We start from the raw sequence: 16,446 nt of genomic DNA on the forward strand, positions 1-16,446 counted from the left end.
GTTGATCTTCTCAGAGCATGTGAAGCTTGTCTCCTTCCTGTTTTCTGCAATGTGCTTTTCAGTCCTATGTGAGAACATATACTGGGACTGGCACCAGTGGCATCACGAGGGGTGTGTGTGGTGGTTTGGCCCACACTAGGTGACACCCCAAGATGGGGTGACACCCAGCTGGGCCCTCCCCCTGCCATGTTCTCTCATCCTTTATGCTCCCTCCCTCCACTGTGCCATCCTGTCTCTTGTGCTCCCTTCCCCTGGTGCTGTCCCATCTGTCATATTCCCTACCCCCCACCATGCCACCCCTTCCCATCCTCCGTGCTGTCTCCCCCTGCCGTGCAGTGCAATCCTGTCCGTTGTGCTCCCACCTCCCCAGTGCCATCACATCTATCACACTTCCTCCCCTGCAGCGCTATCCTGACCTGTCCTACTCATGAGGAGAAGGACGAGGGCAGCACCTAGGGAGGTCACGTGCTGGGCCCCAGAAGCCCCACACCGGGTGGCACCAGTTGCAGGGACGCCACTGATGGGCCCTAGATTTGTGCCCATTGGCTACAACTGTTTATTTCATTCCTGAAAGCTTGCTGTGGACCAGAAGCTGATGGACAATTTTGAATTTTGGAATATTTTGGAATTCTGGATAAGGAATACTCAGCCTGTAATGGGACTTGAGCATCCACAGAGTTTGGTAGCCATGTGAGGGTCATGGAACCAAACCCCAGCTAATAACAAGAGCCCACTGTAATGAAAAACTTGAACATCAGATAATGCAAGATAAAGACTTGAAGACACACAACAACAATAACTTGACATATTTTCTGTTGAATGTGTTTGTTTTGGTGAACAGAATTACTTTGATTAATCTATTAATGAATCCAGACAGGTACTCTGTGGGTTAGTGGGCCAGTCCTCTGCACATGTTCTTTGGAGTAAATGCCATTGAGTTTAATGAGGCTTACTCCAAGTAAGCGAGTGTAAGATGACAACTTTTGCAATACAGTCTTGTACACACAACTATTCAAAAGTAAGTCCCATGTAGCAGAATCAGATTTGAAGGGCCTAGAAACGCTAAAAGAATCAATCCCTTCCGATCTTGGAAACTAAGTAGGGTCAGCCCCGGTTAGTATTTGGATGGGAGACCACCAAGGAATACCAAGTGCTGCAGGCTATATTTCAGAGGAAAGAACTGGCAAAACCAGCTCTGAGCATCTGCTGCTTAGAAAACCCTATGAAATTCATAGGGTTACTCTAAGTGAGTTGACAGATAATTTGAAGGAGCGTGCGTGCGCGCGCGCGCGCGCGCACACACACACACAGACATGTAGTGTTTCCTCATTTCACTCTAAACCTGCACAAGTTTGCCTAGAAAGATGGATTTTTGAAAAAAAAATGTGTTCTTTGTAATACTGTGATGCTAACATTTTTGTTAGATGTCATTTAATGTGCTAGGGAATTGAGATAATCCCTTAAACTATATCTTAACATATGGTGATGCAATTTTTGTGCATTGTTTAGCCCGCTCATTTTTATTTTATTGTTTTAATGTTCTATGACTGCCTAATAAATATTCACTCACTCACTCTATTTGATTTGATTTTGCTCTGAAGAAAACATAATCTAAAGTCAAGGCACCCATTTTAAACCACTTTACTGAATGGAATATATTCTTATGGGAATTCTATTGGGATAGTAAAAGAAGAAAGCCAGGATATTTTGTTTAGATGTTTCAAGTTTCATTCATAGTTTGTTTCATAATGTTATTACATCACTATTACTGTGAGATCATTGATGTCTCACTGATCTTGGAACATTAACCACATTTCCAACTGAAATATTAACATGAAGTAAAAACAACTGAAGGCATGAGGCACTTAACTAACTAGTCCGGTTAACTACTTTGTGTTTCTGTTTCTGTTGTTTGCCTTCAAGTTGCTTTTCACTTATGTCCTTATGTGACCCTAAGGGTGATTTTTCACAGGGTTTTCTTGGCAAGACTAGTTCAGAGTGGGTTTGCCATTGCCTTCCTCTGAGGCTGAGAGAGTGTGACTTGCCCAAGGTCACCCAGTGGGTTTTCATGGCCAAGCAGGGATTCAAACCCTGGTCTTCCAGTGTCCTAGTCCAATACTCACACCACTATACTGTGTCACTAGATGGTTTAGTAATTACCTGTTTAAATAAGAGTGCATGCATGTAATACAGTTTTCCTATAATTCTTCACTTTCCTACTTTGTTTGGCTAAACTAATTTCTTTCATTGACTCAGAAACAGTTAGGTGCATAATAAATTATCAGAAACTATAACAAAGTATAAGTAATGAAAAGGGTGTGGATACTGCATTGAAAAGCATGACCTTTAAAAATAGTTAATTTCAGGAAAGATTGTGAGTCTAAGATTTGGTCATTACCCTAAGAGTAACATATACTGGGGTAACACTAAGGCCTGCTTATTATTATTATTATTATTATTATTATTATTATTATTATTATTAACCTTTATTTATAAAGCACAGTAAATTTACACAGCGCTGTACATACAATCTTTTTAATTGGACGGTTCCCTGCCCTCAGGCTTACAATCTAAAAAGACATGACACAAAAGGAGAAGGGAAAGGTGGTGGGGAAGGGGCCTTTCTAGTAAAATAATACATATAAAATACATAGCAATACAGGAAATGATTCAATAAAACAGACAACAAAGAAGCTTGTTTTCTTTTTATCGGGTTTGGGCTTTTTCATAGCTGTGGGCCAGAAATCCAATGAGTGAGTTATTTCTGGTGACTGTACCTGTTGAATTTCAGCCTGACTTGGTGTTAATACAGAATCCTGTCGGAAATATTGCTAGTGACCCCCCCCCCCCCCCCAAGCAGAGAAAAACATCTTCACACGGAGATGCAGAAGGGACACATATTTCTTCTGTCTTCTTTCTGTGGTCTATTTGTTTGTAACATCCTCATTTCTGTAGTATTGTTTCCTCCCCCTTCATGCTATCTGGAACAGAAACCAGGTGAACATGGGTAGGCAGCCTGGTGCTATGCATATATTTTGGACTGTGATTCCCATCAGCTACAGACATCATGTTTAGTTATCATAAAGGATGAAAACTGGAGGGGGCTAGGTTGCCTACCTCTGCAGATGAAATGCATGCCATAATTGTATTTGATTTGTAGGCATTAAAGATCTCTTCACAGTCTATCCTTAAGCTAGATAAGAGTGATGGGCGAGATTGGCGGCTGTGCCACAGACCTGCTTTCTGAATTGTCTTCACCTTTTCATTCTGGTATTGCCTTTCCAACTGTGAGACTTAACAAAAACTTTGCTGTCAGATCTAAAAGGTCAAAATACATTGGATTGACAGGCTGACATCCGAAAAAGGGACCAGAGAGACATGGGAAAATGAATCTCAGCCTGCAAGCCTATGCATATTTATCTGGAAATCTCATTCAGATCGGTGGGGTTTATTCCCATCTAAATGAAGTTATAATAAAAGTGCTCATGGCAAAATAGTTTTCTAAGATGTTAGGATTTTCTGAGAACCTCTCAGGTGGATCACTGTTCAGCTGCTGGGCCTTTCATTCATTGCTTGCAGAACAGGTACATCATAAGGTCTTACTTTTAACAAGAAAGGTCTTGCTTTTAGCAAGCTATCCTTGGTTAGGTTAGGTTTAGTTTTGCAGTATGGTGCAATAGTAAAAGTGGCCATGACTACAGTGACACATGCCTGGATTATATCCCAGTTACATATTGTAATGTACACTGCGTGGTCAGAAACTCCCAAGGGGTCTGAAATGCTGGAGGTAGACCCCTGACTGGGGCTGGCATGGTAACTGCTGTTCTCCCCCAGGCCCCAGCTTTGTACTGACAGACAGCATTTTTTACTGTCCCTTCCAGAAAAGAGGAAAGCAGGGGATGGAAGAAACTGCTACTCCTATTTGGAAGCCCTTTCTCCAGAAATGTGGAGCTTCACAGGTGTATTAGGCTGCCACTATACTGAAGAATTAATGCAGTTTGACACCGTTTTAACTGCCATGGCTCCATGCTATGGAATGCTGGGATTTGTAATGTTCTTAGATATTTAGCTCTCTGTCTCAGAAAACTGTGGTGCCACAACAAGCTACATATCCCAGAATTCCACTTCATGGAGCCATGACAATTAAAGTGGTGTCAAACTGCATTAATTCTGCAGTGTGGCAGCAGCCTTAGAGAGACGTCTGGTCATCCAGGTAAGGTTCTTATTTTTTATTATTGTGATATGCTTTCACATCAACTCTGACTAGTGGCAAGCCTATCCTAGGGTTGTCTTGGCAAGATTTATTCAGAGGAAGTTCACTATTGTCTAACATTGAGGGTGAGAGAGTGTGGTTTGGCCACGATCACCCAGTGGGTTTCCTAGGCTGAGCAGGGATTTTAACCCTGGTTTCCTGGAGTCTTGGTCCAACACTGAAAATATTAGCCTGCCTCCTACACTTATTTATCCTCATTAACATCTAGCAGTATACTTAAAGGCAGACAGAATACTAAGGGGTCATTTCCACTCATGTTTTTGTACCAAGGAGATCCAGGAAGATTCGATGATACCATATCAAAGTTCCCACTACATTTTCCACAATTGAATCTCTCCATGGCATTTTAATCCTATTGATGTTCACATTACTGTAGTATAGATTTAAAGTGGAGCCTCAATTTTGAATGCATTCAATCGTTCTCAGGGGTTTGTTTTTTTAAATGTCAAATGATGTGCATCTTTGTCATACCCCTTGGCCTGTTACAGACAAGCCAAAATAAAGCTGCTTCGAGTCACTTTGGAGGTATGATATTTCAATGATGCATGCATCCTAAGAGTCCAAAAGCCACACCAAAGCCACACTCCAGTCCTAAGGACTGGAGTGCAGCTTTGGTGCAGCTTCCAGACTCATAGGATGCATGCATCATTGAAATACCATACCTCCAAAGTGACTCGAAGCAGCTTTATTTTGGCCTGTCTGTAACAGGCCATAATGTCAGTATTTAAAACTACTTTCATACTGATAGAGAATGGTAGCCATGCAAAAGCCACAGTGTGCATAAGCCGTTAAATTTTATTTTAAAAAAGTCTACCATCTCATAATGTTCCCAAGAGAACCCCCTCCCCAGCTCTTGTGAGCTCTGGGAATCTGCCATCGGTGCCGATAAGGGGACTGATTCACCAGCAGAAGATAAAAAATGCCAGGCGGCTCTTTAAAGGGACCACTTTCCGAAGCATGGGAAGTTTGAATCCACCGCATTTATGGAGCCAGTTTATTCAGCCCCCACAAACAACTGCTGAGAGGGAAAGACAATGGTGCTTTGCCAGCAAGGCAAGGGCAGTGGGATGTGTATTCCCGGCCCTCTGCATATAACCACTCCCTTCCTGAGTGCTCCAAATGGAATTGACAGCATGTTCTCAGCTGTGGCTCTTTAAAAAAGATTGGTTCTTTCTAAAAGACATGGTAAAAGCTCCTAGGTCAAAAATACTGGGTTAAGTGGGTTTTTTGCCAGCCCCCCACCCCAAATTGCATCTAGTGCACTTGGTGTGAATATGAACGACCTGGAAATAACCCAGTTTCCACACCGGGTTATTCCAAAGTTTGAATGATCCCTAAATGTAAGAAAGGTAAAAAAATTAAAATAAAGTAATAGAATGGTTTATGCTCTAGACTCCCTTTCCTATAGCTTTCCCTCACTTGTTTGGGAGGTGGGGGAGTATTTTTTTCCTAGGCATCTATCATCTCAGGTACTAATTCCAACTCTTTTAAGAACTGTATGGAAGGGAGGATATCCACCAGGTATGATTCCTTTGCTACGAAGGTGAATGCTGGATTTCATTTTTGTGAAACTCTAATGCAGAGGAGCCCTCTCATACAGTGTCACCAGCAAGTTCGCCACGGCCCTACTTGTGGATAAATAGCTGAAATCTGAAATGAGTATTAGTCTTCACAAATTAATATGACAGTACAGTCCAAAGGCATATGAAATAGAAACCCTGTTGAAGATAAGCAGGTTTAATTCTGGTGAGTACCTGAATGGGATGAATGAATGAATGAAATTTTATTTCTATACCGCTATTCCTTGCAGATCACAGCGGTTTACAAAAATCACCATCAAGAACACTACAATACATCAACCCATAACCCAGTAATACAAAACCCACAATACCAATTTAAAAAACAATACAAAGTATCCTAAAACATTTCATACAATCAATTCACTATCTAAAAACCAATTAAAAAACCATACAACGAATTAGCTGGATCAACAATATGCACAAGGTAGAGAAAGAATAACATCAAGGCACATGGGGGAAGGCTTGATGGAAAAGAAAGGTCTTCAGATTTTTCCTAAAGAGATCTAGGGAGATTGCTGAGCAGAGCTCGTCAGGCAAAGAGTTCCAGGTCTGGGGGGCCACGATGGAAAATGCCCTTTGTGAAGAAGACACAAACCTTGCCTTAGGAACTCTTAATAGATGTTTTCCGCCCAATCTGAGAGTGCGGGGCAGACTGTATGGGGTGAGGCAGTCCTCCAAGTACCCTGGGCCCAAGCCATTTAGGGCTTTATAGGTAATAACCAACACCTTGTATTGCACCTGGAAGCGAATAGGCAGCCGATGTAGATCTTGCAATATAGGTGTTATATGGCTAGTCCTGGAACATCCAGTGACCAGCCTTGCTACCGTATTCTGAACCGATTGTAGCTTCCGAGTTTGGTACAAGGGTTGCCCCATGTAGAGCGCATTACAGAAATCCAACCTAGAGGTTACCAGAGCATGTACCACCGTTTCAAGGTCCCCCCAGCCCAGGTAGGGTCGCAGCTGGCGTATCAGCCGAAGCTGATAACAGGTACTCCTGACTGTCACATTCACCTGAGATGTAAGGTGGAGCGATGAGTCCAAAAACACCCCCAGACTGCGAACTGAGTCCTTCAGGGGTAGCGTGACCCTGTTCAGGACAGGTGGACAAATATCCCTAGGCCCAGGGAACCTATCACGAGTACTTCCGTTTTCTCTGGATTCAAACTGAGTCTGTTCTCCCTCATCCAGCCCATTACTGACTCCAGACAGGCATTTAGAGGAGAGATGCCATCTCTGGTCACGGCATCAGTCAGAGACAGAGAGAAACATATTTGGGTGTCATCAGCGTACTGATAACACCGTGCCCCGTGTCTCCGGATGATCTCTCCCAGCGGCTTCATGTAAATGTTAAATAGCATGGGGGACAAAATCGCTCCCTTAGGGACACCAGATGTCAGGGCCCTCTTGTCAGAGTGACAGTCCCCCAGCTGCACCATCTGGAATCTACCTGAGAGGTAGGTGCGGAACCACTGGAGCGCAGTGCCCCCGATGCCTAACTCCCTCAGGCGTTCCAGAAGGATACCATGGTCAATGGTATCGAAGGCCGCCGAGATGTCCAAAAGCACCAACAGGGACACGCTACCCCTGTCCATGCCCAGACGGAGATCATCGGCCAGGGCCACCATGGCAGTCTCAACTCCATAGCCCGCCCGGAAGCCGGTTTGAAATGGGTCTAGAAAATCCGTTTCATCCAAGATCCCCTGAAGCTGGAAGGCAACCGCCCTCTTGATCACCTTTCCTAAAAATGGCAGCAACGAGACAGGCCGATAATTGTTCCGAATTAGGGGGTCAAGGGAGGGCTTTTTTAGTAAAGGTTTTACAACGGCCGCTTTTAAACTCGATGGAAACTGCCCTTCCCTGAAAGATGAATTGATAATCCGGCGTAACATCTCTGTCACAGCCGTTCCCCCCTGAGCTACCAGCCATGAAGGGCAGGGATCGAGAGAGCATGTCGTCTTCCTAACGCTACAAAGGATCTTGTCCACATCATCAGTACTAACAGACTCAAAATGATCTAGTATAACCGAGTCCACGGAAGCTCTGGACACCTCTACTCTAGATTCTGAACTAATACTGGCGTTGAGATCAGCCCTTATCCGAGAGATTTTATCCGCGAAGAAGTTGTTAAACTCGTCGCAGCAGGCCTTGGATGGTTCCAAAATAGGGTTCGGGGGGGAGGCAGTTGTGTGAGCTCCCTCACTACGCTGAACAGCTCTGCCAGACGCGACTCCGCGGACGCAATACGTGCAGCATAGAACAAATTCTTTGCTGCACTTATTGCCACTCCGTAGGTCTTCCAAAAAGAGTCCAGGAGTGTCTTGTTGGCTAAGTGATGATGTCTTCGCCAGTTGCACTCTAGTCGTTGCACAGCCCGCTTCCTTTCCCTGAGATCTTCCGTATATCAGGGCTTTTTATTGGAAGCAGGCCGGAAAGGACGCTTGGGAGTGATGCTGTGTATAGCCCTGGAGAGGTCTACATCCCAGGTGTTAGTCAGGGCATCAACAGAATCGCCATCAGTGCCAACCATAAGCCCCTCTAGGGCTTCTTGGAACCTTGTGGGTTCCATCAGCCTTTGAGGGTGGACGGGTCCACCACCCCCGGGAGGGAACTGGGTAGAATCTGAGGCTCACAGGTGATCTCTCAGGAGATCACCTGAGAGCCTCAGATATTTTCCCTTGAGTTCCATGAATGAAGAAATGATATAAATGTGTGAAGATAGTCTCCACTTGCTATTCTGTGAAGTAGATAATCTCTTTCCCTTTCCTGTTTTATATGTGGAACTATGCTTGAGCAATACTGAATTTGTCCCAGCAGCAGATGACTGGGACAAACCTAGGTCTACTATAGCCAGAACAACTGGGCTATGTTGCCTGCTGTCTGCTTTAACCTTAAAAGTGCCAAATCTGAAAATAATGTTAGTTTAAAGCAAAAGACCCCTGTCATTATCATGGGACAGGGTCACATTCTATTTAATAGGATCTTCCCTTCATGCCAAGCCAGAGTAGCATAATGGCTTGAAAGCTGGCCTAGGATCCTCGAAGACCAACATTTGAATCCCCGCTCAGCCATGAAAACACACTGAGTGACCTTAGGCAAGTCACACGCTCTCAACCTCAGATGAAAGCAAATGCAAACTTCTTATGACTAGATCTTACAATGAAAATCTTATGACAGGGTCATAAGTTGGGAGTGACTCGATGACACCTAAAAAACAACAACAAACCCTACCATGGAGGCTGCAGATGTCTATGATGGCTTTCTGGTTGGTGACTACAATGTGTGGGATGCTAAAGCATTCTTAAGCCTGTGTTAGGATCTTGATACAGTCTATGCCTTTGTAGGCTATTTTCAAAGTAGAAAGCTTGGTCTTAAAATGCCTGCTACTGTCAGAATATTAGATGTCAAAGTGCTGGATGTCAATATTAATATCCTGTAACAATGTTATTTTTCTCTTTCACCATCTTTTTAAAATTTCAGATAGTAGCCCACTTTTTATAAATAAAGTTAAATGTGGAAAGGACCTAACTGAAACTGCTGAGTAGTATCTTTTGCTCAGAAATCACTGGATGAATACTAATATTTGTGAAATCCACTACTGGACTTTTAAAAATGTTTGTTCATCAGTATATTAGTGTTCTGATATCAGGATCAAATTTATTTGTGTGCCAATTTTCCATGGTGAAACCACTCTGAAACTGGGCTAACAGTAATGTCGGGAGGAGTTAGGAGTTGCCTAATATATTTCCAGATAATTCAAGGATAATTGGGGTTTAAATAAACACAGAATGAGCCAAGATCAGGGTGTAGGTTTTGCAAGAATCAGGATTCACATCTAGGTGGTCTCCAGGCATGCTCTATAGCAGACTTTATAGCTAAATTCACTGTCCTGCCCTTCCAGTTCAGATGGAAATGAACCAGAAGACCTAGCTGTAGATTTTGAAGAACCTATTATTAAATGCTTTTTTCCATACACTTTCTGCAACAAGGCAAATTCTGCTTTTACAGCTGAAGTCATCAAGTCCCTCTGTTCTCCAGGCCCAATGGAGTTGGACCTAGAATCATAGGCGGGATAGAGACCGCCCAAAAGGGTGGTCTCCCGCCTCCCTCGTTTGTTGTGTGAGGGAGCCGCAGCGGATAAACCACGCGGTTCCCTCGCGCAACAAAAAGAAGCCGCAAAAAGTGGCTTCTTTCTGCGGCGCCATTATGACGCCACAAGGCGCCAACGGTGCACTTGTGGTGTCATCAAGGCACTGAGACGTGTGGATGCTAGGCGTCCGTCACGTCAAAATGACGGTGCCCATGTGTATAGGGCGCTGCCATTTTTACGCCCTCATTATGTGCAAGGGGCAAGGTGCGTCAGGAAGCGCCGCCCCTCATGTGTAACAACGGCACCCAATAGGGCCTGTCTATACGGCGCCATAGAATCATAAAGTTGGAAGGGACTCATGTCCAACCCCCTGCCATTTAGGAATAAGTAATCAAAGCTTTCACATCAGATGACCATCCAGCCTTTGTTTAAAAACTTCCAAAGAGGGAGACTCTACTACTCTCTGAACGTTATCACATGGGAGGAATGTCTCTCAATATCAAAAGAAAAGAAAGTAGGGCCACTTCAGTATGTGGATGGTTATCACACCACAGAAGAACACAGCGCCCATGCCAAAGCCAAAGTGGTGTGACTGCAAAAGAAATTATCATATGAGTACGTACCCTTCATAGTATAGAATTCAAATTAGCATCCCTGCACATGCACAGTGAGGGCAGAATCAGATTGTGACCTTTTTACACTTCCAGTTGCTTCCAGTTACCGTGGTTTTACCTTCTTTCACCTTATTTGTTCATTCATTACCCTTTATTTCACATTATGTAGGCAATTCACATTATTTGTGCATTCATTACCCTTGATTTCACGTTATTTAGGCAATTCATCAATTCAAATCCAAAACAACCTTGTACTTGGTTTGAGCATTGGACTATGACTCTAGAAGGCAGTGATCGACTGCCACTGGGTGACCTGGTGCAAGTCACTCTCTCTCAGCCTCCTCAGAAAATGGCAATGGCAAACCCCATCTGAATAAACCTGCCAAGAAAACCCTGTGACAGGGTTGTGCGAGAGAAAGAGAGAGCCTTGGCCAATCCTTTCTCTCTAGTTGGAAAGGATGAGTTTGCAAAGAGAAAGAGCGGAAAGGTCAGAGAGGAGGGAGGAAGGCAGTGTGTGTGTGTGTGTGTGTGTGTGTGTGTGTGTCTGTGGGGAGGGCTGCTTCATCTCCAAAACATCTCCAGAACTCCGAGAGGAACTTTGTGAGGCTGAGAGAAAAGCCCCCCACACCTGGAGGGAGGGAAGAAAAATTGCAGCCAGCAAAAGAGCTTGGGAATTGTAGTCTGATTCGAAGGCAATCCAATGGCGACCGAGACATGCGTTCCATACCTGGCAAATCTGAAGTGAATGCAACTTTGGAGTGGAACAGAATTTGTAAATTACATATTTCCCTGAATTTACACATTTCTCGGTTGACCCTGGATTGGGTTCAAATTGACTTAGCATTGACTTCGATTATATGTGATAACCACTTGCACAACAATGTGAAACCCCATGATTGCATCCGGGATCATACTGCATTGACCTTTCAATTTCCCCTGTGTGATATTGTCCTCTGAGGGGGTGTGTTCCACTATCAAACAGCTCTTATTGTCAAGAAACCCATACTGATTTTTAGTGATCACAGCATACTTTCTAAGACCTGACAAAAGACTCATGGTCTTGTGACAGATGTGTTTGTGTGTGTGTCCTTCTGACCTGTATCAGGAACCAGCAATTTACCTCTGCCTTACATCTGCCATATTCATATACTGCCAAATTCTAGTTCCCCAAACCCAGACAGTCACATCTAGGAAAGCTTGAAAATATTATTGTTTTATATTGCATCTTTGGGCATGCTGGTGGTTCATTTTGGGAGGAATTTTTCCAAACTCTCCCTTTCACACACACACACACACAGACACATACATACATACACACTCTGAGTCAAGAACAGCCAAGTTTTACCAGGAATCTAGACTGTACAACCGTAAGACAAGCACTGTTCCAGCACTGGAGAGAACAAAAGCTGAAAAGCTGAAGACTCTTGATTGTAGCTGTACTTGAAATCATATGCATATATTTGGAACAAACTTCAAAGCTTCTTCAAGGTTCCCTACTTTGGAGGAGACTCTTTAGGAGTTGCCTTATTTCTATATCAAATTGTTTTTAATTAATTAAAAGTGATTAATCCCATTTAAAAACAAAAGAACCCTGAGGGTTCCTTTAGTGTGCAAAGCAAACTTTATATGCTTAGGCTTTATGGTCTTGGAGCAATGGTGGAGAAAGACAGCAGACAGAGCTATTTTGATACATATATGCATACGCATGCACACGCACGCGCACACACACAGAACAAATTGGAAAAATAAACAATTCCTGACTGCAGAAAAATATTGTAACTGGTCTATGGATGGGGCCAGATTGGTCTCCCTGTTTGTCACCAGTCTTCCTAGAAGCAGGAAGTGCAGTTTTCCAGTGGCAGAGCATTCATTCATCCATTCAGCTCTGGACATCAGAACACCAGAAGCGTTATGCTGAAAAAGGTGAAAGGCCTATCTAGAGCACCTTCCTGTTTCCATCCCAGCAGTGGTCAACCAAATGCTTACAAGAAGCCCATAGACATGACGTAAGTCCAGTAGCACTTTCCTGCTCCTGTCCTCCAGCAGCTGTCTCTGGTTCTGGAGGTAGTGTATACCCATTGTGTCTAGTAGTCTCTTATAGCCTTGTGTTATATGAGTTTGTTCAAGTTTCCTTTAAAGATATCTAAACTATTGGCCACCACCAGATCTTGGAAGAGGTGAGCCCAGCTCTATGCAATTGCCCCTCTTCCTTTCCCAAAATTAAGTGGCCACTCCACCTAGTCCTTATAAAACAGTATGAAAGAGTTTGAATTTGCTTATTTTCAACTTCTTTACCCCCATTGTTCTGTTTTTTAAAAGCTTTACAAAAGAACAGTGAAAACATAAACAATGGACCAAATCCTGTTGGTTAGCCCCAGCAAGAAAAGACCTGCTGAATCAATGGCTGAATAGTTATTCAGTTCATAAATATATCACATTAACCGACTGGATTCAGGCCATTGCATAACAATAATCAAAACTGAGCAGCTAATCTGATGAGATTTCAGTGTTTTGATCAATCTTAACTAAATAGGCCACTCCAAAAGCTAGACATTTGTCATGTGAAGGTCCATTGATACTGACCCATATGTTAATTCCACCCTCATTCTTTTGATTGTTTTGTGTCATATCTCCTACATTGTGTAAATCATTGTCTTCTAATATTAACTTCTTTGGGCACCGTGGCAGATGAGATATATAAATAAATACACAATATGTAAGAAGGGTTGCCAGATGTGAAGCATCCCAGGCTCAGACATTTTGGGGTCAAAACCTGAGATTTCAGGACAGCCCTCTGTTAAGTCCTGACCTACCTTACAGGGCTGTTGGGAGGAAAAATGAAGAGGGAGGAAAATTGTTTACAACATCTTGAATTATGTGGGGGAAAAGCAGGATATAATTATTATAACAACATTTTTCATGTTTCACAAGTCTAATCTGTAGCTTAATTTTCATGTGGGATGAGAGTCAGTAGTTCTTTTATGAAGCTTGAAATCTATAACTATAAACTCCAAAAAGTATTACTAGATTAGAATGAAGCCTTCAGCTCTTCAGCCTACAGCTATTTTCCAAGTGAGCTTTGTGGAGAATATTAAATTCTAGTTGCTTTGTATTTACTAATCTCCCCAAAGGAGAACCTAAAATTGGCTGCTTGTATAGCATTGGGTTAAACTGATACCTAGCAGCTGTTCAGTTCATTTGAGCACACCAGAGTTCTGTCTGCCTCCCTCACAGCATACCATGTGATGCTTGAAGTTGATCTAGAAGAATGCTCTCTCTAGAGGGAAAACTTATTGTTTGCAGTTTCCAAAGACGCTGTCAAATTCTCATGTTGCTGAGTTCCAGTTTCAGAAAAAAGAAATTGCAACAGGTCTTGGGTGGGGAGGGGTGGATTCATAAAAGGACAGGGATCTAAAGCACCTTGAATGTTTGTGCAGACAATGAAATTTTAGCAGATGTAAAATGTCAGATTGCACCTGCTGAAAATCCCTCTTCTGTACAGTTACAAAAGGTGCCAGAGACCAGACATCCATCTGGCCATCATAATAGACCTTTGTCATTACAGTTGGCCCTCCATATCCATGCATTCTGTAGCTATCCAAAGCTTGCAAATATTCCAAACAACAATAACAAATATTCCAAACAAAAAGCAGACCTTGATTTTGCCATTTTATATCAGGGACACAATTTTATTATGCCACTGTATATAATGGGATTTGAGTATCCACAGATTTTGGTATCCATTAGATGGAACAAAACCCCAGCAGATACCCAAAGGCCTATTGTATTTTAAAGATACTGTTTTGCCATATGGTTGAAGGTAATGCATACCACATACTGCACAGAAATTGACTGCACAGATTTTGTCTCCTCCCCCCAGACAAATAACTGAAGGTGCCATCAAAAAATTGAATTTCTTTGATGTTTACCCATTCTCTCTGAAGTTTGCTACTCCCAATCAAGGATATTTTAATGTTTTGTTCATAGGAGACAGATTATGCTGTTTAGCATGTTCTCTTTTTTGATTATGATATTTTTGCTGTAATGTGTTTTAAAGACACCTATAAGTAAACAAAACATTGGCGGGGGTGGGGGAAAGAAGACCAAAAAGGATGTTATGTAAATCAGAAGTGAGCATTATCCTTAGTCTCTTATCTGTTCTGCAGCAATCTTGTTATTGGTAGCTTTGCCCCTCTTGGCTTGAAGATGCATTTGGCAATATGCATAAACTTCACTTGCTGTGTGTGTGTGTGTGTGTGTGTGTGTGTGCTTGCTTGATGTTAAAAGCACAGGAGCAGAGTCAGTGAAAAGATATGGTAATTTACTATTTTAAATGGCAGCAGCCCTAGTCAGCTATTCTGGGAGCTTCAGTCTGACAGCATCTGGAAGGTAGTATGATTCCCACCCCTGGTTTTAAAAGACCTGGCTTTATATGCCACATCATGGAGCAGATTGGTAAACTGTCCTCTTTTTTTCTGTAAGTGATTTGCATAGGGTTGCTTTATTATAGTCTCAAGGAAAACCTTCTGGCCAGCAAGTTCTAGGACAATAATTTATACCTGACACATTAAGCCACATTTGGCCTTCGGATTTATTCTCACAATACCCTCTGAATGAGTAATTGCATTCTAACTTACACTCCAGAGTATTATGTTGCTCATACATCAAGTTGCTATCTACTTGTGATAGTAATCAGACATGATTACCTGTGCAAGAGTAAGTGTGGAGCAATTTTTCCACTAAATAAGAAGAAATCTTATTGTCCTGCCTTATCTATACCCAAATCCAGAGCGAGTTGGGAATGACTGGCTCTGCAGATGTGGTTTGACTGCAACCCCCCACCAGTGCTAGCCAGCATAGGGATCATGGGAGTGGCACTCTAACAAGACCTGAAGGGCCACAGTTTCTCACTTTTTGCTGTTTGGAGTAGTCTGTGAAAAGACAGAGAAATATAGGTTTCAGATAGATTTGATTAACAAGCTATCTGTTGGAGGAGTCAGAATCAAAAGACACAGTCCAGGACTAGTAGCATAGATCCATTTCTAGAGCTGTTAGCCAAAGTGACCACGGATAGACAGGCAGCATGATCTAAGGAAAGCAAGACAGCATATTCTAAGGACATCAATCCTAAATCCAAGGATTATAATAGAGGCGAGCAACCTGTAGCTGAGGATAGGAATGAACTGGTTAAAATGAATTTAGGGCGCACCCACACTGCAAGAGTAAAGCACTTTGACACCACTTTAACTGTATAGCAATAGCAAGAGCAAGTACATTTCTATACCGCTTATCAGTGCACTTAAGCACTCCCTAAGGGGTTTACAAAGTGTAAGCTAATTGCCCCCAACAAGCTGGGTACTCATTTTAGTGACCTCCTTGGAAGGATGTAAGCCTGAGTCGAGCTTGAGACCTTTTGCTGGGATTGAACTCGCAACCTTATGGTTTGTGAGTGAGTGGCAGCAGTACAGGCATTTAACCACTACGCCACCAGGGCTCCTCTGTAATGACTCCATCCTGTGGAATCCTGGGATTTGTAGTTTTGGTGAGGCACCAGAGCTCTCTGAAAGTACAGACTGAATACCTCACCAAACTACAAATATCAGGATTCTGCAGGATGGGGCCATGACAGTTAAAGTGGTGCCAAACTGCTTTATTTCTCCAGTGTGTTAGTAGCCAAAAGTCTGAAACACACTGCAGAAATAATCCAGTTTGAGACCGCTTTAACTGTCCTGGCTCAGTGCTAGGGAATCCTGGAAATTGTAGTTTATTGTGGGCACCAGGGCTCTCTGACAGAGAAGGCTAAATCTCTCTCAAAACTACAGTTCCCAGAATTCCCTAGCATTGAGCCAGGGCAGCTAAAGCGGTCTCAAACTGGATTTTTATTTCTGC

General features: G+C 42.9%; 1 long non-coding RNA gene across 2 annotated transcripts in view; it reads left to right on the forward strand.

Moving 5' to 3' along the window:
• The window catches only part of LOC121921788, a 75,170-nt gene that overhangs the window by 15,630 nt on the left and 43,094 nt on the right, over positions 1–16,446 (forward strand). The window contains exon 2 of one of the 2 annotated variants that reach the window (XR_006102051.1): positions 3,882–4,213. The exons of the other annotated variant lie outside the window; for it this stretch is intronic. This is a non-coding gene — a long non-coding RNA (uncharacterized LOC121921788). The remainder of the gene's footprint in view (positions 1–3,881; positions 4,214–16,446) is intronic. 2 annotated transcript variants of the gene reach the window in all.

This window comes from Sceloporus undulatus, chromosome 2 (genome assembly GCF_019175285.1).
Source record: "Sceloporus undulatus isolate JIND9_A2432 ecotype Alabama chromosome 2, SceUnd_v1.1, whole genome shotgun sequence".
NCBI classification, from domain to species: Eukaryota; Metazoa; Chordata; class Lepidosauria; order Squamata; family Phrynosomatidae; genus Sceloporus; species Sceloporus undulatus.